Source organism: Colobus angolensis, unplaced genomic scaffold, assembly GCF_000951035.1.
Source record: "Colobus angolensis palliatus isolate OR3802 unplaced genomic scaffold, Cang.pa_1.0 Scaffold70, whole genome shotgun sequence".
NCBI lineage: Eukaryota > Metazoa > Chordata > Mammalia > Primates > Cercopithecidae > Colobus > Colobus angolensis.
In genome coordinates, this window is record NW_012120710.1 from 2,213,229 (window position 1) to 2,227,345 (window position 14,117).

Consider the following 14,117-nt stretch of genomic DNA (forward strand, 5'->3'; position numbering starts at 1 on the left):
AATAGCCTGATTCCCTCATGTGCAGAGACAGAACTGAGCCAGTAAATACAGAGCCTTTTTTTAGTCAGCAGAAGGCAAATGAAGGCTCAACTGAATGTATTACCTAAATGGAAAGGTGAATTCAGTTTGCAAAATGCTATAATTGTGCTGCCATTCAGCATGACAAGCAGAAAAGATGATTTAAAAAATGAAATCCTTTGCTTTATTCCATCAAGGCATCCAACTAGCAAACTCTTCATTTAAGTGTGCAGGGATGAAAATGGGAGAAGTGCAGGTGAAAGTGCTTGGGATTTGTGACCTGAATTCGCCTTTGGCAGCTTGCGGTCCTTCAGTTTGCCAAGTGTTCTGGGACCACTATCTCTCTATGGCCTCCCTTCCCCTTTCCATCAGCTTTCCACATTTTTCTTATGCTTTTCTTCTATGCACTCAAAGGTCTGGAATCTGGGGATGTTTGTAGAAGAAGAGTTATGGTACAACCAGGTATGCTGGGGAAGAAATAGTTTGCTATCTGAAAGACCCTGCCTCAAATTGTTCTTGCATTATTTTCATTATTAATTGTTAGGACATGAGAATATCCTGTGCTGTTCAATACAGTAGCCACTAGCCCCATGTGGCTGTTTATATTTAATTTTAAAATAATTCAAATCAAATTAAAATCTCAGTGCTTTGGCCACATTAGCTACAATTCAAGTATTAAATTGCCACATGGATGGTGAATATTTAGAACATTTCCAACATCACAGAATGTTCTGTGGGACAGCACTGGTAGACTGGGCCTACTGGTTTGCTGCCAACCTCTTCCAATGACTAACATTTGTTATGTGTATAACTTAAACATGTATTCCTAATAACAAACATCTTACTCATTTTAATGACTTGTAAACTATATCAATGGTAGGTTTTGTCCTACTTCTTTAGAGTACTGGCCTGAAGGAACTAATTCAATGCATTTCTCTGGTTCTGCTGACCTGCTGACCTATTCTGATGGTCCAAGGTGATCTCTCATAAAGTCTTCATTTTCTCTCTCTGACATAGCCTTTGTCATTTTTACCTTTAATGACATTTAATGTCATTTTAACCTTTACTTATTTACTGTTTTTTTACACTATCTGTTCTTTCCTCTGTTTATTCTTTTTCATCAGCTTTTTAGGCCTTTTCTCTCTTCTGCACATTCTTGTGTATATTTTTACACGTAAGAAATATTTCTGTCTGCTCATGGCAGCTCACACCTGTAATCCCAGCACTTTGGAAGGCTGAGGTGGCAGGATCACTTGATTCCAGGAGTCCAAGGCTAGCCTGAGTAACATAGGGAGATCCCATTTCTACAAAAAAAAAAAAAAAAAAAATTAAGGCGAGCACAGTGACTCACACCTGTAATCCCAGCATTTTGGGAGGCCAAGGAGGGTGAATCACTTGAGGTCAGGAGTTTGAGACCAGCCTGGCCAACATGGTAAAGCCCCATTTCTACTAAAAATACAAAAATGTTTAGTAGAGGTGTGGTGGTGCACACCTGTAGTCCCAGGTATTGGGACTACAGTGAGCCATGATCATGCCACTGCACTCCAACGTGGATGACAGAGCAAAACCCTCTCAAAAAAACAATTTCCTTTCAGAAAAGTTTAAGAACTTTAAATATATAAAAAGGGTATATATAATGTGTATCTATATGTAATTTAAGAAAATAATATAAAGTATACTTACATTCTTATCAGCTAGCTAAAGACCTAGAAGACTACCCCTATATTACATGTTTTCTGTATGTCTCTCCTTCTGTAGTCCCTTCTTACCAAGGGGTAACCATTATTCTAAATTTCATGTTAACATTTCCTTTGATCTTTAATACTTTTATTACATATATGTTTATCTCTAAATAATACAACACAATTTTTGCCCACTCTTGAACTTTATATATGTGGAATCATGCTGTGTACATTTTTCTATGACTTGCATTTTTGGCTCAACATTACATTTGGGGGATTCTTTCACTTGTGGTTTTATTCTATGAGACTTAGTTCTTTCACTCAAGATTATGTTTTTGAGAATAATTCATGTTAATATGTGCACCTGTAGCTCATCATTTTTGTATCTGTATAATAATCAATTTTTTGAGTATATACACCAATTTATTTACTGGTTTTACTCTTAATGGGCATTTGGGTTCTCTGCATTATTGTTCTCACTATTATGACCTGAGGTACTATGGACACACTTTCTTTTTTTCAATCAGCTTCCTCAGGTTAAAGGACATTCTTATACATCTCTTGATGTACATGTGCAAGAGATTCCTAAAATATTTACCCAAGGGTAGACCTGCTTCACACTTTCTTTGATCTTTTTTCTATGCTTATTTCACCTTCATTTCTCCCCTCATCTCTATACTGCATAACACTCTCCATTTGCTCATTCGCTAAATAAAAGGAAGAATTATTTTATCCTCAGAAAAGTGTCATTTTGGACGAAAAGGACTGGTATATTAGGGTTCTCTAGTGGGACAGAACTAATATGTGTGTGTGTGTGTGTGTGTGTGTGTGTGTGTGTATGTATCTCCTATATATGTATCCTCTCTCTATATATATCCTATTTCTATATCTATATATAAAGGGAAGTTTATTAAATATTAACTCACATGATCACAAGGTCCCGCAATAGGCCATCTGCAGGCTAAGGAGCAAGGAGAGCCAGTCCAAGTCCCAAAACTGAAGAACTTGGAGTCCGATGTTTGAGGTCAGGAAGCATCCAGCACAGGAGAAAGATGTTGGCTGGGAAGCTAGGCTTTATATTCTAGCCAACCTGGCAGCTGATTACATGGTGCCCACTCAGGTTAAGGGTGGGTCTGCCTTTCCCAGTCCACTGACTTGAATGTTAATCTCCTTTGGCAACACCCTTACAGACACACCCAGGATCAATACTTTGCATCCTTCAATCCAGACAAGTTGACGCTGAGTATTAACCATCACAACTGGCTTCCTGGAAGTACTAGCGAGTGATGAAAAGACAGACCTGGTTTTGAAATCCAGCTCTCCTCCTGTTAGATGTCTCTGGTCATTGGCTAGTCGTTAGTTAACCTCGTTGAGCTTCACTTCCTTCATCAGTAAAATGAAGGGTTCTAAAATGTTTTTTCAGAGAGTAGCGTGAGGATTAAATGAAATAACACATGTAAAGCTTTCAGCACTTGGCATGGCACATAGTAGGCACTCAATATGTCTTGGCTTTTTTCTTCATCTTTGTTACAAATAAAATATTTCATTATCTACACTACACCTTATAAGCAAAAGGCCAGACTCCCTGTCTACTTCATTGATTAGTAGCCAGTAAAGAGATAGATGGAAATGTTTTAGGACTTCTACTCATTCTCTCTCAATGCCTCTCATTGGCCCTCTACTCCATGCCCTTGCTCTTGTCACCAGTGGGCTGGAAGCACATAGTCAGGGTCATCAGTATGTGATGCAGGAGCATCAGTAGCCACCAGTCTAGTCTAGCATACATGAGTGATGAGGCAGTGAGGTGAACAAAACAATGTCATACAGTCTTGGATGTTTGTTCAGCCCTATCATAATTCAAGATATATGTGTATTTGGAGTAGATTATGATTGGGGAGTTCCTTTCAGGAGAGATGACCTCTAAAAGGTCTATGTTGGTCATCAGGGCTTGAAAACAGCCAATGTGAGGGTCACTGACAAGGGTTTGCATTTGTTCAAGGAGCTTTGCCTCTACAGACGTGATAACCTTTCTATCTTCCTGGAAATGAGCTTACGGCTATGGCTCTTCAAAGGCTTGGTATTATGAGGATATGGTAGCTCTGGTTAGAGGGGTGCTGGCTCTACACTGGGAAGCACTGCCTCATAGGCATGCTGTGATGAAGGAACCTGGTCACTGGATTAGAGTGTGGATGCTTTCATTGAAAGAAAGTAGAGAGTTGGGGCAAACAAAATGAGCTGTGTGGGATACACAGCGTAAGAATATGCTAGTAAAATCTATGATAATTTTAGAGTAAGGAAGAAAGAAGATGCTTGAATAGGATAGATACAAGAGAGGATGCAGTAAAGAATGACCTGTCCTTCCAGTGTGCAATCAACAAAGAATTCTGGGTAAGTTAGTTAACAATTGGGGTTGATAGAATCGGGTAATTATTATGAAAATGTATGTTGGAGTCGGTTTAAAGTAAAATAGAAAGAAATAAATATTGTAAGTATTAACACCTGGAGGCAAAATAGAAATGCTAAAATATATTAGTGACAAACTCAGGAGAATAAATGTTATAATGCTACATTTAATAGATTAAGAAGAAACTAGAAAAGAAGCAAATCTATGCCAATTAAGGAAAGAAGATTGTAAATAATTTACCGTCATTATTTCTTGTATTTGTGAAGGAAAATTTGATGATCAGTGTTACGGAAAAGATTCACATGTACTATGAGTTCATTTTGTGTATCATTTAAAAATGAAAAAAAAAAGAAAAAGTCATTCATAATTCCTTTTATTCTTATAAGTTACCAAAGCGACAATATGGCCTAAATTTTCAAACTGTGGGTTGCAACCCACCTAGTGGGTTACAAAATCAATTTAGTGGGTCACAATGAGCATTTTGTGATATTTGCTTTTATTTATATTATGGTGTGTGTGTGTGTGTGTGTGTGTGTGTGTGTGAATTTGTGTACAATGGGTCTAACATTGAAAAAGTTTGAAAGCCACCAATCCAGATAATTTCCCAGGGACCCTTCTAATTCTGGTGTATAATAATTCTGTACATTAAACAATTTGAGATGAAAATAATTTTGTAGGCGTTCACATGGTTCTTTTGTCTGTGAATAGTACTAGTTTCTGCTGAGTGGAATTTGAATTAAGCTGTCTCCATTTTGGACTGCAAAAAAGAGCACTTAATGGTTAAAAAAACAAATAAAGAAGAAACATCAGTGGTCTCATCTTTAAGACAGTCCAAAGGTGTGGAGCTGGCAGCCACAATTAAGGGGAAGCTCCACATTATGAAAATGTTATTCTTTCTTCCTTTTTAAGATATAGGCTCTTGTTCTGTTACCCAGGCTGGAGTGCAGTGGCACCAGTATAGCTCACTGCAGCCTTGAACTCCTGGGTTCAAGTGCTCCTCCCCGCTCAGTTTCCTGAGTAGCTGGGACTACAGGTGCTGCACCATGCCCACCTAATTATTATTTTTGTTTTTTTAGAGATGGGGTTTCACTCTCTCACCCAGGCTGGTCTTGAACTCCTGGGTTCAAGTGATCCTTCCGCCTCAGCCTCCTAAAGAGTTGGGATTACAGGCATGAGCCACTACACCTAGTGAAAGTTTTTCCCTATAATTTCTGTTTTATTATTTTTTGTTGTATGAATTTATCAGAATAGCCCAATTAACTGGGGGCACTCTAAGTGCATACATTAGAATAAATGTCTGTATTTTTTTGAAAAAATCCATTTGATATGACAGCTATTGCAAACATTTCTTTGCGTTTCTTGGTAATATATGTATGCATACACTGCAAGTCATGATTCTTTATAGAGCAGACCGTACCAAATTTACAAGAATACACATGATTGCTGCTGGCTTTTCATGCATGAATTTAATAAAAAGGAGCTCAGTCTGTTCTTCCTTATTATGTTGTTTTGCTATTATACATAAAAGCCCAGTTTTGGACTTGTGGGAATGATGATGCACTGCATCACCAGACCAACTCTGTGGCATAGAATTCCAAAGGGTGCCGCCAAGGAGGCTGTTGTGGTGGGAAGTGAGTTGGGTTTCCATATTCCCTGTATTGCTCATGCATTAGTTAGAGGTTTTGGTGAACCTCAGAAAGGTTTTTTTATACCTTATCACAGTCTGGTGAGGTAAATGAGTTTTTTATTGGTTTGCAGCCTTAACAAAAATTTTATTTTGATGATGCTTCACTCTGTGCACACTTATTTGCACACCTCAGGCACACATGTCAGGCTTTTGATAAGTTCTTGTAGTTTGGCTATTCTACACTCACAAATTTTACAAATAAAAATCGCAGGACTTTAACTACAATTGACTCTGATATAATTAAACTTATTGGTATAAAGACGGTAAAATTGTACCTTGAGAGAAGTTGGCTTATGTCCAAACAAGTGTGTGCACACACACACACATTGTGATTCTGTAGGCAGCTTATATAGAAATACCATATCAAAAGAGATGTAACAGGGGATGAGGAAGAAAAAAAAGATATATAACAGCCCTTGAAACAATTTGAGACTTACAGTGAAGCCATCTTTGCTACCACTACTATTTTCTTCTCGACTTCTTGCATTTCATCAGCAGTAGTTTTTGGCCTCATTTCAACAATGCTGAGGTGACAATTCTTTTCTGCTCTGAACTCTTAACAGCTTTAATTAATAGCACTTATTCAGCTCATGCTTAGCAGTTTGGTTTTTACAAAGTGATTTATGATCATTTTTATTAGTTATTCTACATTGAGATTTAGCATGGCATGTCATAAGGAAAATGTTTCATGTTTGCGAAAGGAGACTATTCCTACCCAGCATTTGTCTAAATAGCCTAATTATGGCTGGATTACTCATAGATGGTTTAATTATTTATTCCTTAATCTGTAAATGTAAATACACGACTCCAACCTACAGTTACGGAAGGTCTGCAAACCTAAGTTGTGAAGTTCAACTGATAGCTGTAAGAATTCTTGAGGCAAAGTTGAGTGTGCGTCACTATTAAAGAAAAAGGAAATTGGAATAATGATATAAATTATTGGGCACTAATGCAATCCAAAGTTAATAGTGTGTGTAACAAAGCCATGCCACTTAGAAATCAACTATCAGAATAATGTTATCATTTTTATTCATATAAAAGTAATACATATTAATATGATATATATTAATGTGCTTGTAACAAGATCAAACTGGTAACTGGAAAAGCTTTTCACCTGATATGAATAAAAATTGTCATTAAAATATATATTTCTGAATTAAATTTTAAGATTTTTTATGTGTAGATCTTTTGCATACCCAAATGATAAAAATTAGCATAAGCAATATTTTATCATGGGCTTTGCACTTACTACTTTTGAATACATTATACAATGTAATGTACAGATTCATAGCTCTGAAATTAGGAAATTTGAAAGGACGTTTAATATTCTAATTACATTAACTTAGTACATAATTTTCAACCAGTTTTTGATTATTCAAAGACCTTCTGATCTTTGGATTATGTGTACCTTAGTTTGCCTTTGGTGTCTGCCTTTTGGATATTACACTACACATGTAAGAATCTTTGTAAGAGGAGGCCTTGATAAGGGAGAAATGATGAAACAGCTACCAGTTTCTTTGCTTGCTGGCATCTCTAACAAGGAAAATAACAGTGGGAAGAGGAAAATAAAACCAAGTAAGAAACTCTATAGACCGGGGAAATTAACACCCACCTGCCTTAAAGCCATATTTTCAGTTAAAATTTCCAGACTATCAAATGATGAAAAATGAATTTCATGAGATATTCCCTGTTTGCTATGGTGTTTATAAGAAGAAGAAACTATGAACAACAACTGAAGTTTATAGGAAAAGATCCAATTAAAAAATGAGAATGTCGGGCAAACACATCCTTGACTCAGTGTGTGTGTGTGTCTCTCTCTCTCTTTCTCTCTCTCTTTTATTTTTTTTAGGAAGGAGTAATATAAACCTGCAGCCACACAGCATCTGCATAAATATTAAATATGATAAAAAGATTTACGAATGTACAACTGTGACCTGAATGAAAGGGCATGTCCAAACACAACAAATCCAATTTTCTGCTTACACTGGCAAAGAAACCAACTACTGTGCCTAAAAAAACAGTTTATTTTATCAGCTAAATAAACAGACTAATCAACATCACTGATCCTCTGCTCCCACTTACCCAAAGCTTTTTGAAAAGCTGGAATGTTTCTCAAAGGCAAACTATGGATTTCAGATGCTGAAATGAGGTTTTAAATACCCCCCAAATTCAAGTGATGGTTTCTATGGTGACTTTCCCTGAGCCACATAGAATGGCAAAGTGCCTCCTTTTGAAACATCAAATTCCCAAGTCCCTTTAGCCTTGTAGCAATGAGCCGAAAAAGGAATGACTGATTTTGAGCAGAGTATTTGGTGTTGGCAGGCACTTCTTACATCAGTATAGATTTTGATTTCCCATCAGACTGGTTTCTGGATATTCCACTAGGACTTCATCTCTCTTTGTCAGTCATTGTATTCGTGTTCTGGGTCAGGGCAGAGGAGAGTACGGGTAACGTATGTGTGGGCCACCAGCAAGAAATGATTTAGCTTGTGTGTGCTTTTCAGAGTGCAAATACTCCACGGAGAATGGGATGTGAATTGGAGAAGAGACTGCTGAAGTGGCATGTCCCGTTATTTTCACCTGGGACACTTTAAGGGTCCAGTCTTTTTGTTCATGAAACACCTGAGTGGATTTCACAGTACTTCACTTATGTTTTATTAAAAATATATGTTGTTTATTAAAAAAATAATGAAATGAAAAGGAAGAATTATACTTATAAAAGAAAAATAGAGATACAAATTTGTGTGTGTTCATATATGTGTATATGTGTATAGCTACATATCTATATTTAGATAATGAAAATGGTTTCATGCCTTGCATATAGTGCTCTTCTGCAACTTACCCACTTTTTCCTAACATTGCATTGTGGATAGCTGAATGGATAGACCATAGAGTTTTAACCAATTTTCAGGGGGTTTTCAATTTTTTAATCTTACAGCTTCAAACAATGATACAGATAATATGTTTGTATAAATTTTTCTTTCTCTCTCTGTTTTTATTGACTTGGGTAAATTTTTTTTATTTTCGTCTTATTGAGACAGAATCTTGCTCTGTCACCCAGGCTGGAGTATAGTGGCGCGATCTCGGCTCACTGCAACCTCTGCCTCCTGGTTCTCTCACCTTGGCTTCCCAAGTAGCTGGGATTACAGGCGTGTGCCACCATGCCTGGCTAATTTTTGTATTTTTAGTAGAGGTGGAGTTTCACCATGTTGGCCAGGCTGTTCTTGATCGCCTGACCTCAAGTGATCCACCCTCCTTGGCTTCTCAAAGTGCTGGGATTACAGGTATGAGCCACAGTGCCCAGCTGACTTGGGTAGCTACTTTCTAGGAGACATTCCTAAAAACGGAATTGCTGGGTCAAAAGTATTGCTTTTATTATTATTGTTTTCATTAAATGTGAAGATACAATACTTTTTGTAGAGTCCTGTATTGCTTAGTGATTATCAACTAGCCTGTATAAAAATCTGAGCATAGTTTCTAATGCATTTGGTTTGATTTTTCTATAGTATTCTAAAGTTCTATTCTACAGTTCTATAGTATTCTATAGTTCTATTCTATAGTTTGATTTTTCTATAGTATTTATCTATAGTATAGTTCAGAAAAGAAAGATGTGTATTTCTGCAATTTGAAATCTGTCATAATGATATCTAACATTTATTGAATGCTTACTATGCCAGACGTTCCAAGCACTTTACATCTATTTAATTCATGTACTTTTTACATCACCCTGATGAAGCAGAGACTTTTTGCTAATGCGAAAACTCAAGCTTAGAGAAGTTAGGTAACATTAACCAAAGATATGCAGCTGGTAAATGAATGTGCCAGGATTAAGATCCATGTAGTCTGATTCTACAGTTAGTAATCTTACTCATGACCCAATACTATCCTTTTCTTGTTGACAATCTCTGTTTAGGAGAAACTAAACACATTCCCTATTGTTTTATCTTATTTATATGTCTTGGTAAGTGTTAACCTCAGGCTTTTTTTTTTTTTTTTTTCAAGAACACAGGACAGCCATTATAAATGCCAAATTTTGTTCAATGCCATTTGGGTACTTGATAAAATTGTAATTCTTCTATAATACATTGAGGTATTCTCATGTGGAACTCTTTCATTTCTATAACAGTTTAGTAGGGATCAAAAGAACACTCACCTTATAGATTCAGGAACCAGCTTAAATAATGAGGAGAAGAAAACAGAAATAAGGGGAAATGTGGACAGAGGGAAAGGGGCAGCAATATCATGGAGTTGAGGAGGGTATTACGAGATGGGAGATGGACTAGATGAGGGATGAGGAAAGGTAGGAGCTGAGAAAAAAGGAATTAAAAAAAAAAAGCAAGCAAGCAAACATTAGTCTAAAGAGAGCAAATAAATGAAGAGGACTTGACTAAAAATATCTCCGCTGAATAGAGTCAAAACATCATCACTACCACCACCAACCACCACTTTATAATTAAAAACAAAAAGCTTTGCACTAATTTCTCTTTACTGGCACACATTCCTTTCATATATGGACTAGATTATAAAAATGAGGCTTCAATAAATTCTGAAGGAAGATTTATGTGTTGGAGAAGTAGGTTACCTTCAATAATAAATATTTATCCTCCAGATAAATATAAAAATCTTCAAGATGAAAAACATTGCAAAGAAACCGTATTTTCACAGTACTGATTAGGGCTCTATGCCTGGGGGCCGGGGTATGTCTGCTGAGGGCCAGAGGGTGGAGAGACTTCCGGTGTTTCCAACTTGACTTTCCCTTAAGAAGATGACTTATAAGTGAGCCCATGTGAGATGAGATATGGATTCTGATAGAGACATTAACCCGAACCCTTCTCCACAAAGCAAACAGGCCTCTCACCGTGCACCAAGTAAATAATTGGTGCGATTTCCCTAAAGGGAAGTACAGTGTTATGGAGTCAGAAAAGGTGTCATGTGGCAATATGATTATTTCATTAACTCTACAAGAACATTTATTGCCCTAGCCAAGCATCATCATTCATATCCCATTGTTGTGTTTTACTGAGGGGATGTTGTCAGTGACAGGGAATGTGGAGACAGGAAAGTTGTCTCCAGTTGCCATCCATTAGGTGTAGAGTTGATGGTTCACCAGACTTCCATAGGGCAGGTCTCCATCTATCCTCTTTTAATGATGACTGTTGGCTAACCTTATTTGTAACTAATGAATTGCCTGTGTGTGTATTCACACACACAGAAGAGTTCCTCTTCAGTAAGCTTCATGAAGACAAAGATTATATCATGTTTTGTGAACTGCTGTTTATTTCCACTACTGAGCAGTGTTTGACACATAATATGCTATTAACTGTTGAATGAATGAATGAATGCTGCAAAACAGTGTAGGAGCCTGGCAGGTGATAAAAGACAACTAAAGGCTCTAGGACTAACATTGTGTGCCAGGATAACTTTGTCAAGACCTTTTAAGAGACGAAAGAACGACAACATCATGCTGACAGGGAACAATGTATACCTACATGGATTATTTAATCTGGTCTCTGAGTTTACGAAAGGAATAAAATGGTGTAGAAATGGATGTATTCCTCTCCTCTCTAATTCTGACCATACTCCTATCCCAATCTACTAATTGGGTATAGGATTACAGTGAGTTTTCCAATTCCATAAGAAATAATAAGATGAGTGTGCTTATTTTCATGCCAAGCAGTGACCTCAATTCAATCAACATCACTTTGAAGAGGTCATATTCTTGCTCACCCCAGTTGAAGATAGAATATAGACTGAGGCATTCAATATGTTTGGTGGACTGAGAGGGCTGTTTACAATTATTTCGGTGCTGTAAATCGTGTCTTTGCATGGTCACTGAACTACTAGTAATACCCTCACTCCCCCCAGCAGTGCCAACATTGCCACTACTGCCATAATAAGATCAGTTATTGGATAATAAGTAGGAGAGCCACGCTTTGAATCCAAGGTGGTCTGACTCCAAAGCGTATGCCCTTTCTGTTGTGCTCTTGCTTCAAAGTATAATCTTCACAGGCAAATCCTCCTACAGGGAGTAGGACAGTTACATCCTGTTTGATGGCACCACTGTCAGGTACTCTTAATCAGACAATTCCAAGGTTTTTGTGGTCTCAGTTCAAGCCTAAGCAGCAGAACTCCTGAGTTCAGTCTCTGCTAACCTTTCCCTAATCTCTTATTGCTCCTTGTCCTTATCTTTTAAATGGATTCATAATTCGTGAGAGAGGGGTGTGAATCACTAATGAATATAGATAACAGGGGAGAGTGGATTAAAGAGATTAGCTCAGGAAAGAATGACATATTATCTCTATGAAAGAACATTTTATCTTTGTGTTTGATTTTGGGTCTAGGTGTATTAAAACCCAGAAAAAGAAAAAATAAGTATGATAATTCTTCATGGCTACCATGTGTGGTCAAATTTTTATCATGTAAGGTTAGAGAAACAAGACACTTAAGGACCCATCAAACACATTTATTTGCTATTTCGATTCTATTTATTTTTTGCCTGCTCTATTGCTCTTGATTTTGTTGTATATGCCATGTTTGGGAACATTCTTTTTCACTAAAACCATGTTCCTAAAATTGTACTATGGTTCGTCATGAGGAATAACTCAATCTTTGACAGAAACTGGGGGGCAGGGAGCTAGAAATCAGAATCATACAGGTAGAAAGGAAAGAGCTTTTTAGAAAGTGATTGGTTGCACAAGCTGGCAAGAAAACAATTTGAGGCCAGGTTGGTAACATCAAATGCATTATTTGGCCACAGGAGTAGACAGGCTGTTAATACTTTTTTATGAAGTTAATCTTCACTGTTACTTCATAGTGAGAGTAGTCAGGGTGTGGGCTTTATTTTTGTCATTCTAGTTTTATGAGGTTGTCTACTGTAGATGAAATGGGAGTGTGCACTTCATGCTGTGTGGCATTAGTGCTTCCAAGGAGTGTGCCCCATATCAGCCACATTTTAATTTAGATGTATCTGTACAAAGTAATATACTGCTTTGCTAGATATTCTAGTCCTAGTATTTCTATACTTCCCTTTAACTCCAAAATACCAGATATAGTCTTTGGTCTGTTTTTGTCTGCTGTGATGTCACAGAGCAGTTTTGTTGCATTCCAATCATTGATGTAATATGATAAGTGACTTACAGAAGTTTGGGCTGAGTGAGGAGGCATGGTATAGACTACAATAAAACAAAACAGTGGGTATATAGACTTACTAAGAAGACCTAAAAGAGATATTTTCATAAATAAATGTGATTCTGCTTCAATATATTTTTATTAATGTAATCTGCCTTTAGTCTAAACCAGGGGTTGGCAAAGTGTGGCCCTCTGTTGCCAAATCTGGCCACATCCATTATTTGCATATCACCTATAGCTGCTTTCTCACAACAGTGGCAGAACTGAGTAGTTGAGACAAAGAATATATGGCTGGCAAAGCCCAAAACATTTACTATCTGACTCTTTACAGAAAAAGTCCGGCAACCTCTGGTCTAAACTAATTTATTATCCTATTTTATAACAAGCCCCTACATTCAAACTCTTCAGAAAAAAGGAAAAGCAGGCCGTGTGTGGTGGCTCACGCCTGTAATCCCAGCACTTTGGGAGGCTGAAGTGGGTGGATCACTCCCATCAGGAGGTCAGGAGTTTGAGATCAGCCTGGCCAAGGTGGTGAAACCCCATCTCTACTAAAAATACAAAAATAAGCTGGGCATGGTGACGCATGCCTGTAATCCCAGTTACTCAAGAGGCTGAGGCAGGAGAATCGCTTGAACTCAGGAGATGGAGGTTGCAGTGAGCCAAGATTGTGCCATTGCACCCCAGCCTGGGGGACAGAGGGAGACTCTGTCTCAAAAAAAAAAAAAAAAAGCATATTTTGAAATTCCTTTTGTTATAGTACATCATTAAAACATGATACAGTAAGTTCCAACATAAAAATTTCTATATAGCAGCTGGGACATCCTAAGACTTTAAATACTAAGTGTGTTAGTTTACTTTGTGGAAAGAAATGAAAAAACAAAACAAACAAACAAAGAAACCCCATAAGACCTAAAACCATAAAAAACCCAGAAGAAAACGTAGGCAATACCATTCAGGACATAGGCATGGGCAAAGACTTCATGACTAAAACACCAAAAGCAATGGCAACAAAAACCAAAATTGACAAATGGGATCTAATTAAACTAAAGAGCTTCTGCACAGCAAAAGAAACTATCATCAGAGTGAACAGGCAACCCACAGAATTGGAGAAAGTTTTTGCAATCTATCCCTCTGTCAAAGGGCTAATATCCAGAATCTACAAAGAACTCAAACAAATTTGCAAGAAAAAAACAAAAAA